The sequence below is a fragment of the Oncorhynchus masou genome, chromosome 15 (assembly GCF_036934945.1).
Source record: "Oncorhynchus masou masou isolate Uvic2021 chromosome 15, UVic_Omas_1.1, whole genome shotgun sequence".
Taxonomy (NCBI): Eukaryota; Metazoa; Chordata; class Actinopteri; order Salmoniformes; family Salmonidae; genus Oncorhynchus; species Oncorhynchus masou.
Window position 1 is genome coordinate 67,089,544 of NC_088226.1, and position 19,199 is coordinate 67,108,742.

General features: G+C 45.6%; 1 pseudogene; it reads right to left on the bottom strand.

The window, feature by feature from the left end:
• The window catches only part of LOC135556710 (unconventional myosin-IXAa-like), a 217,419-nt pseudogene that overhangs the window by 74,722 nt on the left and 123,498 nt on the right, over nt 1-19,199 (bottom strand).

Genomic DNA, 19,199 nt, shown 5'->3' on the forward strand with positions numbered 1-19,199 from the left:
TGACGAGTTCAGATCCACCCTCATCAAAGTAGCCCATCCCTGTGTTAAATCATCAAAAACGGCTGTAATATCACACAGTTGGGCCTTTTATCGAGTGAGAACAAGTTAATTCAGAACTAGCTAATTGTTTGCTTCCTTATTTGTAAGCCCAGGAAAAGAGAGCTGGGTAGCAGAGAGCATTGTGGGACGTGGAGTCTTCTTACTGTATTTCTCATCTTTGCATCTCTGCAGGATCTCAAGGCTCCTCTGGTGCACAGGGTGGTGGAGGAAGCTGAAGCTGTCCACGCTCTTGACAACACACGGTACAGCAGCATCATTCACTGAGAGAGAGAGAGCAGAGAGAGAGAGAGAGAGAGAGAGAGAGAGAGAGCAGAGAGAGAGAGCAGAGAGAGAGAGCAGAGAGAGAGAGCAGAGAGAGAGAGAGAGAGAGAGAAGGAGAGCAAGAGAGAGAGAGAGAGAAGGAGAGCAAGAGAGAGAGAGAGAAGGAGAGGGAGAGAGAGAGAGAGAGAGAGGAGAGAGAGAGAAAGAGAGAGGAGAGAGAAGGAGAGGAAGAGAGAGAGAGGAGAGAGAGAGGAAGAGAGAGAGAGGAGAGAGAGAGGAAGAGAGAGAGCGAAAGAGAGAGAGAAGAGAGAGAGGGAGAGAGAGAGGAGAGGAGAGAGAGAGAGAGGAGAGAGAGAGGAAGAGAGAGAGAGGAGAGAGAGAGGAAGAGAGAGAGCGAAAGAGAGAGAGAGAAAGAGAGAGAGAGAGAGAAAGAGAGAGAGAGAGAGAGAGAGAGGGAGAGGAAGAGAGAGAGAAGGAGAGGAAGAGAGAGAGGAATAATTAATGTGTTAAGTTGGCGAAAAGTTTGACAATGTCATGCAACCGAAGGAGATGAAGCCTAATGTGGAAGCTCAACATGTAATAATAGGAGATGAAGCCTAATGTGGAAGCTCAACATATAATAATAGGAAATGAAGCCTGATGTGGAAGCTCAACATGTAATAATAGGAGATGAAGACTAAATGTGGAAGCTCAACATGTAATAATAGGAGATGAAGACTAATGTGGAAGCTCAACTTGTAATAATAGGAGATGAAGCCTAAGGTGGAAGCTCACCGTGTAAAAATAGGAGATGAAGCCTAATATGGAAGGTCAACATGTAATGATAGGAGATGAAGCCTAATGTGTATGTTCTAGAGTGTGTATGTGTATTTCAGTGAGTTTATGTACATGTCTGTGTGTAAAGATATTTTAGCTTTATTTGACCTTTATTTAACTAGGAACAGTGGGTTAACTGCCTGTTGAGGGGAAGAACGACAGATTTGTATCTTGTCAGCACAGGGATTCGAACTTGCAACCTTTCGGTTACTAGTCCAACACTCTAACCACTAGGCTACCCTGCCACCCCATGTACTGCATATGGCTACACCAGCAGTCTATGGTCTCACCAGTCTTCTTGTCGGCGTGTCTCTTCCCAGCCTCCCTGAAGGCCACCATGGCTCTGAAATAGGTTCTGAGGACGGCCCAGCGGAAGGTGGCCACCGGGTCGATGCCCATCAGGCCACAGATGAAGGCGTTCTTACTGCTCTTCAACAGGGCCACGATGTCCGGACGCATGTGATCAGTGTTCTTCTCCCTGAAGTCCTGTAGGGGCAGAATATAGTGATGAGATCATTCCACTGGATCTACTATACAGTCCAGGCAGTCCGTCTCTGTTTCAGTCTGTTTGATGCTTAACATACAGAGCATTCGGAAAGTATTCAAACCCCTTGACTTCTTCCAATATTTTGTTATGCTACAGCCTTATTCTAAAATTGATTCAATTGTTATTTTCCCTCATCAATCTACACACAACACCCCATAATGACAGTATTTACTTAGTACTTTGTTGAAGCACCTTTGGCAGCAATTACAGCCTCAAGTCTTCTTGCGTATCACGCTACAAGCTTGTCACTCAAAGACTCAATCATGGACACTGACAGTTGTGGCTGCTTCGCGTGATGTATTGTTGTCTCTACCTTCTTGCCCTTTGTGTTGTTGTCTGTGCTCAATAATGTTTGTACCATGTTTTGTGCTGCTACCACATTGTGCTGCTTCTGTGTTGTGTTGCTACCATGTTGTTGTCATGTTGTGCTGCTACCATGTTGTGTTGTCATGTGTTGCTGCCTTGCTATGTTGTTGTCTTAGGTCTCTCTTTATGTAGTGTTGTGATGTCTCGCTTGTCGTGATGTGTTTTGTCCTATATTTTTATTTTATTGTGTATTTTTCAGTGTATATTTATTAGAGGCCCAGTAGGCCCAGTAAAATATTTTGTCTCTGAATGGTTTGTCCTCTGACAAATCAACTGTAAATTTCGGTGTTCCTCAAGGTTCTGTTTAAGGACCGCTATTGTTTTCACTATACACACTATATATTTTACCTCTTGGGGATGTCATTCAAAAACACAATGTTAACTTTCACTGCTGTGCGAATGACACACAGCTGTACATTTCAATGAAACATGGTGAAGCCCCAAAATTGCCTACGCTAGAAGCCTGTGTTTCAGACATAAGGAAGTGGATGACTGCAAACGTTCTACTTTTAAACTCGGATAAAACAGAGATGCTTGTTCTATGTCCCAAGAAACAAAGAGATCTTCTGCTGAATCTGACTATTCATCTTGATGGTTGTACAGTCGTCTCAAATAAAACTGTGAAGGACCTCGGCGTTACTCTGGACCCTGATCTCTTTTTTGACGAACATATGAAGACTGTTTCAAGGACAGCTTTTTTCCATCTACGTAACATTGCAAAAATCCGAAACTTTCTGTGCAAAAATGATGCAGAAAAATTAATCCATGCTTTTGTCACTTCTAGGTTAGACTACTGCAATGCTCTACTTTCCGGCTACCTGGATAAAGCACTAAATAAACTTCAGTTAGTGCTAAATACGGTTGCTAGATTCCTGACTAGAACCAAAAAATTTGATCATATTACTCCAGTGCTAGCCTCCCTACACTGGCTTCCTGTCAAAGCAAGGGCTGATTTCAAGGTTTTACTGCTAACCTACAAAGCATTACATGGGCTTGCTCCTACCCATCTTTCCAATTTGGTCGTACCGTACATACCTACACGTACGCTACGGTCACAAGACGCAGGCCTCCTAATTGTCCCTAGAATTTCTAAGCAAACAGCTGGAGGCAGGGCTTTCTCCTATAGAGCTCCATTTTTATGGAATGGTCTGCCTATCCATGTGAGAGACGCAGACTCGGTCTCAACCGTTAAGTCTATATTGAAGACTCATCTCTTCAGTAGGTCATATGATTGAGTGTAGTCTGGCCAGGAGTGTGAAGGTGAACGGAAAGGCTCTGGAGCAACGTACCGCCTTGGCTGTCTCTGCCTGTCCAGTTCCCCTCTCTCCACTGGGATTCTCTGCCTCTAACCCTATTACGGGGGCTGAGTCACTGACTTACTGGGGCTCTCTCATGCCGTCTCTGGAAGGGGTGCGTCACCTGAGTGGGTTGATTCACTGATGTGGTCATCCTGTCTGGGTTGGCGCCCCCCCTTGGGTTGTGCCATGGCGGAGATCTTTGTGGGCTATACTCAGCCTTGTCTCAGGATGGTAAGTTGGTGGTTGAAGATATCCCTCTAGTGGTGTGGGGGCTGTGCTTTGGCAAAGTGGGTGGGGTTATATCCTTCCTGTTTGGCCCTGTCCGGGGGTATCATTGGATGGGGCCACAGTGTCTCCTGACCCCTCCTGTCTCAGCCTCCAATATTTATGCTGCAGTAGTTTATGTGTCGGGGGGCTAGGGTCAGTCTGTTATATCTGGAGTATTTCTCCTGTCTTATCCGGTGTCCTGTGTGAATTTAAATCCACCTGGCCGTGCTGCTGCTCCAGTTTCAACTGTTCTGCCTGTGGCTATGGAACCCTGACCTGTTCATCGGACGTGCTACCTGTCCCAGACCTGCTGTTTTCAATTTTCTAGAGACAGCAAGTGTCACGCCTTGGTCTTAGTATTTTGTGTTTTAGTTAATTAGTTGGTCAGGCCAGGGTGTGACATGGGTTTATGTTGTTGTATTTCTTATTGGGGTTTTGTAGTTATTGGGATTGCGGCTGAGTAGGGGTGTTGCATAGGCTTGGCTGCCTGAGGCGGTTCTCAATCAGAGTCAGGTGATTCTCGTTGTCTCTGATTGGGAACCGTATTTAGGTAGCCTGGGTTTCACTTTGTATTTCGTGGGTGATTGTTCCTGTCTCTGTGTAGTTTCACCAGATAGGCTGTAATTAGGTTTCACGTTCCGTTTTGTTGTTTTGTATTTGTATCAGTTATTTCATGTACCGCGATTCATTCATTAAAGACATGAGTAACCACCACGCTGCATTTCGGTCCGACTTTCTTTTGACAAATGAAGAACGCCGTTACAGCAAGAGCGGTAAAGATACTCTCAATGATCGGCTATGAAAAGCCAACTGACATTTACTCCTGAGGTGCTGACTTGTTGCACCCTTGACAACTACTGTGATTATTATTATTTGACCATGCTGGTCATTTATGAACATTTGAACATCTTGGCCATGTTCTGTTATAATCTCTACCCGGCACAGCCAGAAGAGGACTGGCCACCCCTCATAGGCTGGTTCCTCTCTAGGATTCTTCCCGGGTTTTGGCCTTTCTAGGGAGTGTTTCCTAGCCACCGTGCTGCTACACCTGCATTGCTTGCTGTTTGGGGTTTAATGCTGGGTTTCTGTACAGCACTTTGAGATATCAGCTGATGTAAGAAAGGCTAAATAAATTGATTTGATTTGACCATTAATGGACAAAACCTTGCCAGTAGTGTCCGTCAGTAATATCACAACTCTGACATAAGGCTATCATATAGGTTGACACACAGAGCTGTTGTGAACGAATGATTCGCGGATGGGTTGTGACTGACACTGAATCGACAGGGACATGTGGTCACGTCAGCAGTCCTTACCTTGATGCCGTACTTGACTTTGCCGGCGTAGTGGCAGATAATGAAGGCGGGCTCCATGACGGCGGGGAACTCGATGTAGCTGTTCCCCTCATGCTGCCGCTTGAACTTGTCCAGCAGGGTCTGGTTAGAGGCCTGGGGGAAACTAAAGGGACAGAGAAGAGGGTGGGGACTAGGGTTAGGACAGTAGGATGGGAGACCAGTGTATCTACTGGTTCCAGATCACACCACTCACTAAAACAAGCTCCCTTAAAGCAACACCACTCACTAAAACAAGCTCCCTTAAAGTAACACCACTCACTAAAACAAGCTCCCTTAAAGCAACACCACACCATTCACTAAAACATGCTCCCTTAAAGCAACACAACACTACAACAAGCTCCCTTAAAGCAACACCACTTACAAGCTCCCTTAAAGCAACACTACTCACTTAAACAAGCTCCCTTAAAGCAACAACACGCACTAAAACAAGCTCCCTTAAAGTAACACAACTCACTAAAACAAGCTCCCTTAAAGTAACACAACTCACTAAAACAAGCTCCCTTAAAGTAACACCACGCCATTCACTAAAACAAGCTCCCTTAAAGCAACACCACTCACTAAAACAAGCTCCCTTAAAGTAACACAACTCACTAAAACAAGCTCCCTTAAAGTAACACAACTCACTAAAACAAGCTCCCTTAAAGTAACACCACGCCATTCACTAAAACAAGCTCCCTTAAAGCAACACAACTCACTAAAACAAGTTCCCTTTTAAAGCAACACAACTCACTAAAACAAGCTCCCTTAAAGTAACACAACTCACTTAAACAAGCTCCCTTAAATAACACCACTCACTATAACATGCTCCCTTAAAGATGCCCTATGCAGAATTCGCTCCACCATTTCCTGGTTCTCCTTGGGGTCAAAGAATTAGTCTCACTGTCCCGTTATAAATGGACTAACCGGTAGTAGGGCCCCTGGAAACAAATACTATCCTTGAGAGTATCTGAAAGAGGCTGCAAGCTAACTATGAATGATGAAATCTTCAAGAGGGTTCTGGGGTGCTACATGATCATTAGCATTACATTCTTCTGTGCGATGGAATGAATCACGCAAGAGGCACGGGAGGGAGGACTTTAAGAGGGAAAAATTATCCCTTTGACCTTGTGGCTCTGGGAAAGCGGTCCATACACTCTTCCATCCACTTGTTACTACATCCAGATGAATGTTCAGGGCTAAGTGGCTAGCAGCCCTAAGTGGATAGGTTAGGTTAGGTTAGCTAGCTCACGCGGCTAATATGGTCATGGCGGTCCTGTGTTTTTGTATGCGAGGGTGGGTTTAATTTACGAGGGATTGAAATGGGATTGTGCAGTGGCCTATGTGAGAGGCTTTATATAGGGCGTACGTGTGCCCCAGAAAGGCAAATATATGAGATAGTGTGTTTTATGTGCTTAAGTTAGCCTGGCTAATGTTGTAATCAAACAAGTATTTCGCTAGTAATGAAGAGTGTTGTTAGCCTATATTCCTCATCTTGTCTGTGCTCTGCTCATGTGGGATGATTCTAAGGTCACTGGCAATGAGTGTTGGTCCAGCAATGTAACCAACTTGGTTTTACATTGGCTTTGTTCTAAAGAAGTTTGACATATAACCAAAACATAGCCTACCACGTTCTGAGTCCGGTCTAAATTCTTCACCCCAAAACTATGTTCTATGGAGCCTGAGGACATTCGAGAACGAGTCCTTTTTTTTTTTTTACTGCGGATGGATGTCATGGCTAAGAAAGTACACCTCTAAATGTGGCAGGAAACCGCCCTGAGGTAGTGCTTTAGGAGCCATGGCTAAGAAAGTACACCTCTAAATGTGGCAGGAAACCGCCCTGAGGTAGTGCTTTAGGAGCCATGGCTAAGAAAGTACACCTCTAAATGTGGCAGGAAACCGCCCTGAGGTAGTGCTTTAGGAGCCATGGCTAAGAAAGTACACCTCTAAATGTGGCAGGAAACCGCCCTGAGGTAGTGCTTTAGGAGCCATGGCTAAGAAAGTACACCTCTAAATGTGGCAGGAAACCGCCCTGAGGTAGTGCTTTAGGAGCCATGGCTAAGAAAGTACACCTCTAAATGTGGCAGGAAACCGCCCTGAGGTAGTGCTTTAGGAGCATCAGCTAAATGACAAAAAAGTAAATGTGCAGTAAAAAGGAAGGAGAAAGGCTCCGACATGACAGCTCACGTACTTGCACTCTTCGTCCAGCAGGTGGAGCAGCGCGGTGGGCTTCTTGCTGATGAGGTTGATGCAGCCTGTGTTGTCGATGTAGTCGATGTTGTGCCAGCTGATGCTCTCGGCCCTATACTCCTCCTGTAGGGAGGAAACAACAGTGGTGTTGTGTCAGAAACAGTGCCGGCAGTAAAGGTTGTTCACAAGTCATCCAATACATCACATTTCCCCTTTGAGTATCAATAGAGTTTATTTTATTCAATTTAAGTGAATGTCAGGTCAAAAGTTGACAGTCTGGTGAATGCATCAGAGAGATACCATGAACAGTAAATTTATCACACATGTTATGGGACACACTGATAGCGTTAAGAAAGCATAAGGCGCATTGAAACATTCCAAAACTCAAATCCCACCACTGACCAAAAACCAAAGACTCTACAACAAAGGTCACCAGTGTGTCCACGTGCCAACAGTTTCCTCACAAAGGTCACCAGTGTGTCCACGTGCCAACAGTTTCCTCACAAAGGTCACCAGTGTGTCCACGTGCCAACAGTTTCCTCACAAAGGTCACCAGTGTGTCCACGTGCCAACAGTTTCCTCACAAAGGTCACCAGTGTGTCCACGTGCCAACAGTTTCCTCACAAAGGTCACCAGTGTGTCCACGTGCCAACAGTTTCCTCACAAAGGTCACCAGTGTGTCCACGTGCCAACAGTTTCCTCACAAAAGGTCACCAGTGTGTCCACGTGCCAACAGTTTCCTCACAAAGGTCACCAGTGTGTCCACGTGCCAACAGTTTCCTCACAAAGGTCACCAGTGTGTCCACGTGCCAACAGTTTCCTCACAAAGGTCACCAGTGTGTCCACGTGCCAACAGTTTCCTCACAAAAGGTCACCAGTGTGTCCATGTGCCAAGCATTTCCTCAAAAAGATGAGAACAGGATCAATGGTGTTGGGGGATATAAACAGGATCAATGGTGTTGGGAGATATATACGGGATCAGTAATGTTGGGGGATATATACGGGATCAGTAATGTTGGGGGATATAAACAGGATCAGTAGTGTTGGGGGATATATACGGGATCAGTAGTGTTGGGGGATATAAACAGGATCAGTGGTGTTGGGGGATATAAACATGATCAGTAGTGTTGGGGGATATATACGGGATCAGTAGTGTTGGGGGATATAAACAGGATCAGTAATGTTGGGGGATATAAACAGGATCAGTAGTGTTGGGGGATATAAACAGGATCAGTAATGTTGGGGGATATATACAGGATCAGTAGTGTTGGGGGATATATACAGGATCAGTAGTGTTGGGGGATATAAACAGGATCAGTAGTGTTGGGGGATATATACAGGGTCAGTAGTGTTGGGGGATATAAACGGGGTCAGTAGTGTTGGGGGATATAAACAGGATCAGTAATGTTGGGGGATATAAACAGGATCAGTAGTGTTGGGGGATATATACAGGATCAGTAGTGTTGGGGGATATAAACAGGATCAGCGGTGTTGGGGGATATAAACAGGATCAGTAGTGTTGGGGGATATAAACAGGATCAGTAGTGTTGGGGGATATAAACAGGATCAGTGGTGTTGGGGGATATAAACAGGATCAGTAGTGTTGGGGGATATATACGGGATCAGTAGTGTTGGGGGATATAAACATGATCAGTAGTGTTGGGGGATATATACGGGATCAGTAGTGTTGGGGGATATATACGGGATCAGTAGTGTTGGGGGATATAAACAGGATCAGTAGTGTTGGGGGATATATACGGGATCAGTAGTGTTGGGGGATATAAACATGATCAGTAGTGTTGGGGGATATATACGGGATCAGTAGTGTTGGGGGATATATACGGGATCAGTAGTGTTGGGGGATATAAACAGGATCAGTAGTGTTGGGGGATATATACGGGATCAGTAGTGTTGGGGGATATAAACAGGATCAGTGGTGTTGGGGGATATAAACATGATCAGTAGTGTTGGGGGATATATACGGGATCAGTAGTGTTGGGGGATATAAACATGATCAGTAGTGTTGGGGGATATATACGGGATCAGTAGTGTTGGGGGATATATACGGGATCAGTAGTGTTGGGAGATATAAACAGGGTCAGTAGTGTTGGGGGATATAAACAGGGTCAGTAGTGTTGGGGGATATAAACAGGATCAGTAGTGTTGGGAGATATAAACAGGGTCAGTAGTGTTGGGGGATATAAACAGGATCAGTAGTGTTGGGGGATATAAACAGGATCAGTAGTGTTGGGGGATATAAACAGGATCAGTAGTGTTGGGGGATATAAACATGATCAGTAGTGTTGGGGGATATAAACAGGATCAGTAGTGTTGGGGGATATAAACAGGATCAGTAGTGTTGGGGGATATAAACAGGATCAGTAGTGTTGGGGGATATAAACAGGATCAGGATCAGTAGTGTTGGGAGATATAAACAGGATCAGTAGTGTTGGGGGATATAAACAGGATCAGTAGTGTTGGGGGATATAAACAGGATCAGTAGTGTTGGGGGATATAAACAGGATCAGTAGTGTTGGGAGATATAAACAGGATCAGTAGTGTTGGGGGATATAAACAGGATCAGTCGTGTTGAGGGATATAAACAGGATCAGTACAGGATCAGTAATGTTGGGAGATATAAACAGGGTCAGTAGTGTTGGGAGATATAAACAGGATCAGTAGTGTTGGGAGATATAAACAGGGTCAGTAGTGTTGGGGGATATAAACAGGATCAGTAGTGTTGGGGGATATAAACAGGGTCAGTAGTGTTGGGGGATATAAACAGGATCAGTAGTGTTGGGAGATATAAACGGGATCAGTAGTGTTGGGGGATATATACGGGATCAGTAATGTTGGGGGATATAAACAGGATCAGTAGTGTTGGGGGATATATAAGGGATCAGTAGTGTTGGGGGATATAAACAGGATCAGTAGTGTTGGGGGATATAAACAGGATCAGTAGTGTTGGGGGATATAAACAGGATCAGTACATGATCAGTAGTGTTGGGGGATATAAACAGGATCAGTAGTGTTGGGGGATATAAACAGGATCAGTAGTGTTGGGGGATATAAACAGGATCAGTAGTGTTGGGGGATATATACAGGATCAGTAGTGTTGGGGGATATAAACGGGATCAGTAGTGTTGGGGGATATAAACAGGATCAGCGGTGTTGGGAGATATAAACATGATCAGTGGTGTTGGGGGATATAAACAGGATCAGTAGTGTTGGGGGATATAAACATGATCAGTAGTGTTGGGGGATATAAACAGGATCAGTAGTGTTGGGGGATATATACAGGATCAGTAGTGTTGGGGGATATAAACATGATCAGTAGTGTTGGGGGATATAAACAGGATCAGTAGTGTTGGGGGATATATACAGGATCAGTAGTGTTGGGGGATATATACGGGATCAGTAGTGTTGGGGGATATAAACAGGGTCAGTAGTGTTGGGGGATATATACGGGATCAGTAGTGTTGGGGGATATAAACAGGATCAGTAGTGTTGGGGGATATATACAGGATCAGTAGTGTTGGGGGATATAAACAGGGTCAGTAGTGTTGGGGGATATAAACAGGATCAGTAGTGTTGGGGGATATAAACAGGATCAGTGGTGTTGGGGGATATAAACAGGATCAATGGTGTTGGGAGATATATACGGGATCAGTAGTGTTGGGGGATATAAACAGGATCAGTAGTGTTGGGGGATATAAACAGGGTCAGTAGTGTTGGGGGATATAAACAGGATCAGTAGTGTTGGGGGATATAAACAGGATCAGTGGTGTTGGGGGATATAAACAGGATCAGTGGTGTTGGGGGATATAAACAGGATCAATGGTGTTGGGAGATATATACGGGATCAGTAGTGTTGGGGGATATAAACAGGGTCAGTAGTGTTGGGGGATATAAACAGGATCAGTAGTGTTGGGGGATATAAACAGGATCAGTAGTGTTGGGGGATATACAGTGGCTTGCGAAAGTATTCACCCCCCTTGGCATTTTTCCTATTTTGTTGCCTTACAACCTGGAATTAAAATAGATTTTGGGGGGGGGGTTATATCATTTGATTTACACATCATGTCATGTGAAAAATAATAATAATAATTGAATAGTGAACCCCCCCAAAGTCAATACTTTGTAGATCCACCTTTCGCAGCAATTACAGCTGCAAGTCTCTCAGGGTATGTTTCTATAAGCTTGGCACATCTAGCCACTGGGATTTTTGCCCATTCTTCAAGGCAAAACTGCTCCAGCTCCTTCAAGTTGGACGGGTTCCGCTGGTGTACAGCAATCTTTAAGTCATACCACAGATTCTCAATTGGATTGAGGTCTGGGCTTTGACTAGGCCATTCCAAGACATTTAAATGTTTCCCCTTAAGCCACTCAAATGTTGCTTTAGCAGTATGCTTAGGGTCAAGCAAGCACCAGCTAGCCTTGAGCTATCCTCGAGCAAGGCCCAAATACCAGTTTATTTTAGGGCTACAATACCTCCTTTGCCAATTGGCCTGGACCCTTTATTGTCGACACGGAGCCCCGCCAATCCATCACGACTGGACTGCCGACGTGATCGCCCAATGGGGTCTCAACGGGCCATTCTGTTACGATGTCGCCGCAGAACCCTCTACTATCCCCGGCCCATTAGATTTTCTGAATACTGTATCCCCTGCTCGCCTAGGGTAGTAGTGAATACCGAACAGCACCCTGACTCACCTATTGCTGCACTTTTGACCCTATGATCACTCGGCTATACAGCTGATGCCCCCTGGACTGTTTCAATAACACAGTACCTCATTTTGTTTACCTGACTGACCTAACTAACCCGCTCGGCCCATTCATCGTCATTTACCTGTTGTTGTCTTAGCTCTCCTGATCAACACCTGTGATTGCTTTATGCCTATTCTCTAATGTCAATATGCCTTGTCTACTCCTGTTTCGGTTAGTTATTATTGTTTTATTTCACTGTAGAGCCTTCAGTCCCTTTCAAAATGCCTTGGATAGCACTTTTGTCCCACCCCACACACATGCAGAGACCTCACCTGGCTGAACTTGTCCTTCCAGAGATGAAACCTCTCTCATCGTCACTCAACGCCTAGGTTTACCTCCACTGTACTCACATCCTACCATATCCTTGTCTGTACATTATGCCTTGAATCCATTCTACCACGCCCAGAAATCTTCTTCTTTTATTCTCTGTCCCCCATGCACTAGACGACCAGTTCTTATAGCCTTTAGCCGTACCCTTATCCTACTCCTCCTCTGTTCCTCTGGTGAAGTAGAGGTTAACCCAGGCCCTGTAACCCCCAGATCCACTCCTATTCCCAAGGCGCTATCATTTGTTGAATTCAGTAACCGTAAAATCCTTGGTTTCATGCATGTTAACATCAGAAGCCTCCTCCCTAAATTTGTTTAATTCACTGCTTTAGCACACTCTAGCCAACCCTGATGTCCTAACAGTGTCTGAATCCTGGCTTAGGAAGGCCACCAAAAAGGCCACCAAAAATTCTGAAATTTCCATCCCCAGCTACAACATTTTCCGCCAAGATAGAACTGCCAAAGGGGGTGGAGTTGCAATCTACTGCAGAGATAGCCTGCATAGTTCTGTCATACTATCCAGGTCTGTGCCCAAACAGTTCGAACTTCTACTTTTAAAAATTCACCTTTCCAGAAATAAGTCTTTCACTGTTGCCGCTTGTTACAGACCCCCCTCAGCCCCCAGCTGCGCCCTGGACACCATATGTGCATTAATTGCCTTGTTTGTACTGTTAGGTGACCTAAACTGGGATATGCTTAACACCCCAGCCGTCCTACAACCTACCAGGTACAACCCCAAATCCGTAAACACAGGCACCCTCAGATATCATCCTGACCAACCTGCCCTCTAAATACACCTCTGATGTCTTCAACCAGGATCTCAGCGATCACTGCCTCATTGCCTGCATCCGTAATGGGTCTGCAGTCAAACGACCACCCCTCATCACTGTCAAAAGCTCCCTAAAACACTTCAGCGAGCAGGTCTTTCTAATAGACCTGGCCCGGGTATCCTGGAAGGATATTGACCTCATTCTGTCAGTAGAGGATGCCTGGTTAATCTTTAAAAGTGCTTTCCTCACCATCTTAAATAAGTATGCCCCATTCAAAAAATGTAGAACTAAGAACTGATACAGCCCATGGTTCACTCCAGACTTGACTGCCCTTGACCAGCACAAAATAATCCTTTGGTGTACTGCGTTAGCATCAAATAGCCCCCGCGATATGCCACATTCCAGGGAAGTTAGGAACCAATATACACAGGCAGTTATAAAAGCAAAGGCTAACTTTTTCAAACAGAAATTTGCATCCTGTAGCACAAACTCCAAAAAGTTCTGGGACACTGTAAAGTCCATGGGGAATAAGAGCACCTCCTCCCAGCTGCCCACTGCACTGAGGCTAGGAAAACACTGTCAACACCGATAAATCTACAATAATCAAGAATTTCAACAAGCATTCTACTACGGCTGGCCATGCTTTCCACCTGGCTACCCCTACCCCGGTCAACAGCTCTGCACCCACAGCAACTTGCCCAAGCCTCCCCCATTTCTCCTTCACCCAAATCCAGACAGCTGATGTTCGAAAGAGCTGCAAATTCTGGACTCCTACAAATCAGCCTGGCTAGACAATCTGGACCCTCTCTTTCTAAAATTATCCGCCTCCATTATTGCAACCCTTATTACTAGCCTGTTCAACCTCTCTTTCGTATCGTCTGAGATCCCTAAAGACTGGAAAGCTGCGGCGGTCATCCCCCTCTTCAAAGGAGGTGACACTCTAGACCCAAACTGTTATAGACCTATATCCATCATACCCTGCCTATCTAAGGTCTTCGAAAGCCAAGTCAACAAACAGATCACTGACCATCTAGAATCCCACCGTACCTTCTCCACTGTGCAATCTGGTTTCCGAGCCGGTCACCGGTGCACCTCAGCCACCTTCAAGGTCCGAAACAATATCATAACCGCCATTGATAAAAGACACTACTGAAGCATGACCCAGAAGCCCTGTGACTACTGAAGTATGACCCAGAAGCTCTGTGACTACCCAGAAGCCCTGTGACTACTGAAGGTGGACCCAGAAGCTCTGTGACTACCCAGAAGCCCTGTGACTACTGAAGTATGACCCAGAAGCTCTGTGACTACCCAGAAGCCCTGTGACTACTGAAGTATGACCCAGAAGCTCTGTGACTACCCAGAAGCCCTGTGACTACTGAAGTATGACCCAGAAGCCCTGTGACTACCCAGAAGCCCTGTGACTACTGAAGTATGACCCAGAAGATCTGTGACCACTGAAGTATGACCCATAAGCCCTGTGACTACTGAAGTATGACCCAGAAGCTCTGTGACTACTGAAGGTTGACCCAGAAGCTCTGTGACTACCCAGAAGCCCTGTGACTACTGAAGTATGACCCAGAAGCCCTGTGACTACTGAAGTATGACCCAGAAGCCCTGTGACCACTGAAGTATGACCCATAAGCCCTGTGACTACTGAAGTATGACCCAGAAGCTCTGTGACTACCCAGAAGCCCTGTGACTACTGAAGTTTGACCCAGAAGCCCTGTGACTACCCAGAAGCCCTGTGACTACTGAAGTATGACCCAGAAGCCCTGTGACTACTGAAGTATGTCTATGTCAGTGCCAGACACATCACACAACAACAGAGGAACAGGAAGTGGAACTAGGGACACCCAACTCCGCGGCTCGCAGGGCTATTTCATGTGTGCGACTTGACATGCCTATCCTTCCTCCCTAAAAGTAAAAAAGAGCAAAATTCCACCCATGAAATTCTACATCCAACTGACATCATTACTATATTGACTCATTATGATGCTGCTTCTGAGTTCATCCTTGAAAAACTAAAGTTTTCCTTTTTAAATGTTTCAATCAAACCCACACCTCCACACCTAGGACATAAAAAGTCTTCACCAGCCACAGGGCTCCGCAATAAAGGCCTAAACCTTCCTGTATTGTTCTCCTGCTCTCTCTCTGCTCTCTCTCTCTCTCTCTCTGCTCTCTCTCTAGCTGCTCACTCTCTCTCTCTCTCTGCTCTTTCTCCTCTCTTTCTCTCTGCTCTCTCTCTCTGCTCTCTCTCTCTGCTCTTTCTCGGCTCTCTCTCTCTCTCTGCTCTCTCTCTCTCTGCTCTCTCTCTCTCTCTCTGTTCTCTTTCTCTCTCTGCTCTCTCTCTGCTCTCTCTCTCTGCATCATGTGCTGTATTGTGTTTGGCAGGCTGCCCGAGTTTTAACGGGCCGGGGCGGTGGTTACAGCTATAGATACAGCATTGTCAGTCATAGAGCAGAGCGACTCCGTCACAGAGCAACTCCGTCACAGAGAAACTCTGTCACAGAGAAACTCTGTCATTTCCCCTCACTAACACTGATGGCCTGATCCCAGATCTATTTATGCTATTGCCTCTTTTTGGACTCATATTGGCAAGACCACACAAACAGATCTGGGATCAGGCTATGACATTCTCAGAAAAAAATAGTGAAGAGCAGAGAGGTCTGTAGGAGTCACGGTATTGGGACTTAAGATGGATCCACATGACTTATAATGGTGATGTCGTACTGAAATGGTAAGTGGAATAAGGGGGTACCGGTAAAGCTATTGAAATCCTATTTAAAAAAAGAATGGTCATTTTACACTTTACAATGACTCATAAAAAGATAAAACTGAATCCCCCCCCTGTGATTTCAAACATACCAGAGCACAGATGGTTTCTTCAAGTTGGTGAGAAGTCTACACATTTCAGAAGGGTGCGTAAATGTGATACACGGTTTGCATATGTGGCCATGGGTTTGAGCTCCGATACATCTGGAAATCATATTCATAGAGATGGAGAAGAAATGAAGGAGCAATTGGCATGGCGTTGTAAACATTGGAGCTGGGCCCCTGTTGGGAATAGCATTTGGTACAGTCCTATTAGCTTTGGCCACTGTTCAAACATAAAACACTTCCTGCTGATAAGACTAAATGATTAGTTGGAGAGGTGAGACAGCCCTGCTGATAAGACTAACTGATTGGTTGGAGAGGTGAGACAGCCCTGCTGATAAGACTAACTGATTGGTTGGAGAGGGGAGAGAGCCCTGCTGATAAGACTAACTGATTGGTTGGAGAGGTGAGACAGCCCTGCTGATAAGACTAACTGGTTGGTTGGAGAGGTGAGACAGCCCTGCTGATAAGACTAACTGATTGGTTGGAGAGGTGAGACAGCCCTGCTGATAAGACTAACTGATTGGTTGGAGAGGTGAGACAGCCCTGCTGATAAGACTAACTGACTGGTTGGAGAGGTGAGACAGCCCTGCTGATAAGACTAACTGATTGGTTGGAGAGGTGAGACAGCCCTGCTGATAAGACTAACTGGTTGGTTGGAGAGGTGAGACAGCCCTGCTGATAAGACTAACTGACTGGTTGGAGAGGTGAGACAGCCCTGCTGATAAGACTAACTGATTGGTTGGAGAGGGGAGACAGCCCTGCTGATAAGACTAACTGATTGGTTGGAGAGGTGAGACAGCCCTGCTGATAAGACTAACTGGTTGGTTGGAGAGGTGAGACAGCCCTGCTGATAAGACTAACTGATTGGTTGGAGAGGTGAGAGAGCCCAATGAGGGAGAGTAGGACTAAGATGCATTTACTCCTGGGCACTGAGTAAGTTATCTAGGATCAGCTAGCTCTGTGCAACTTTTACCCGAGCGAGGGAGGTGGAGTAGGACTAAGTTGCATTTACTCCTGGACACTGAGTTAGTTAGCTAGCTGATCCTAGATCTGTGCAACTTCTACAAGAGCGAGCGAGGGAGAGTAAAGGTGTGGAGTATTTCCCTTATTCAAACGCCAGTGGGAGGGGCCATGACCACACTGTACTATTTAAACAAACACAAATCAGTCAGAATCTGGCAACCCTTCCACGTGGCCTCGTACTCAACCTAACCTCTGCAGTTCTACTGTAAAATAAACTCTCAAATGAAAACAGTTTATATTGTAAAATAAACTCCTATATGAAAACACGTCATCAGGTCGATCAAAAGGTGAGAGACGGTCACGTCATCAGGTCGATTATGTAATGCTGTGTGTGGTTGCTAAAGAGACATCTGTGATGCAAGTGACCAACTCCAGGTAACACCATGTTCTATGGTTGGAATCCCAGAGAGGATGTAGCCTGCTGATGTTGACTGTCAGAAGTCAGATGGAAGCAGCAACAGGGTTGTTCATTAGGCACGAAACTTTTTTTTGCTTTCTACTGCAAAACACTTTGCTACGTTGAGCCCTAATGAGCATGACTCTGGTCATGGTGAGCGACGACACTGGGCAAGACACAGCATTGGCAGAAGTAACCATGGTGACGGCTCATGTTATGGGATGGCATGGGATGCTCTCTACTCCAAGGTATCAGGTTGGAGTGAGACTAGAGTTGTGTGTGTGTGTGTGTGTGTGTGTGTGTTCATAATTTATGTCACCCCATAGGGGGAGTGCAAATCAAAGCAGCACGCCTCAGAACATCCACACGACGGGACAAAAACACCACGGCAAGGAACCATGTTCTGTTGGGAAAACAACAACAACAAAAACTCCCAAAACACTCACCACACTCAAAAGACTGCATAAGAAACTCACCACAGTCCAAAGTTATCCTACTATGCTAGGCTAACTGGGCTAAATGAAGGCATTCTGAAGTCTTCATTAAGCCAGGCAGTAGGGCGCTAGGCTAACTGGGCTAAATGAAGGCATTCAGAAGTCTTCATAAGCCAGGCACTAGCGCGCTAGGCTAACTGGGCTAAATGAAGGCATTCAGAAGTCTTCATAAGCCAGGCACTAGCGTGCTAGGCTAACTGGGCTAAATGAGACAAAACAATAAACCCCACGCAGACAAAACAAGAGTACAATGAGCCCATTTTATTTATTTATTTTATCTTTATTTAACCAGGCAAGTCAGTTAAGAACAAGTTCTTATTTTCAATGACGGCCTAGGAACAGTGGGTTAACTGCCTGTTCAGGGGCAGAACGACAGATTTGTACCTTGTCAGCTCGGGGGTTTGAACCTGCAACCTTACAGATACTAGTCCAATGCTCGAACCACTAGGCTAGAATAGCATCCTATTCCCATAGGCCTACAGGGCTTAGTCAAAAGTAGTGCACGATATAGGGAATAGGGTGCCAACTCTGGTCAAAAGTAGTGCACGATATAGGGAATACGGTGCCAACTCAGGTCAAAAGTAGTGCACTATATAGGGAATAGGGTGCCATTTCCAAAGCAGGCCAGGTAAACAAAGACAGACAGAGGGGAGACAGACAGATTTACTCGAGTCGGGTGCCAAGAGGGCCGAAACACCCTCATCAAAACCAGATCAAAACACTACGTCTGGAAACCTTAGCGCGCGTAAATTCCTGACCTGCTACAGTAAACAATGCATTTACTGCATTCCTTCTGACCATGAGGAAATAGCCCTTTTTCACAACACTATCCACTCTATTAACAATGTAGTGACACTCGCACGCACGCACGCACCGCACGCACCGCACGCACGCACGCACGCACGCACGCACGCACGCACGCACGCACACACACACACACACACACACACACACACACACACACACACACACACACACACACACACACACACACACACACACACACACACACACTCTCTGTCTCAGACAGTATGACGCTAACACAAACCCACTGGGACACACACACACACACTCTCTGTCTCAGACTGTATGACGCTAACACAAACCCACTGGGGCACACACACACGCACACTCACACGTTCCAGCAGGTATATCTCACTGATCATCCCCAAAGCCAACACCTCATTTGGCCTCCTTTCCTTTCAGTTCTCTGCTGCCAGTGACTGGAACGAATTGCAAAAATCGCTGAAGCTGGAGACTTATATTTCCCTCACCAACTTTAAACATCAGCTATCTGAGCAGCTAATCGATCGCTGCTGCTGTACATGGTCATTCTGTAAATAGCCCACCCAATCTACCTACCTCATCCCCATACTGTTTTTATTTACTTTTCTGCTCTTTTGCACAC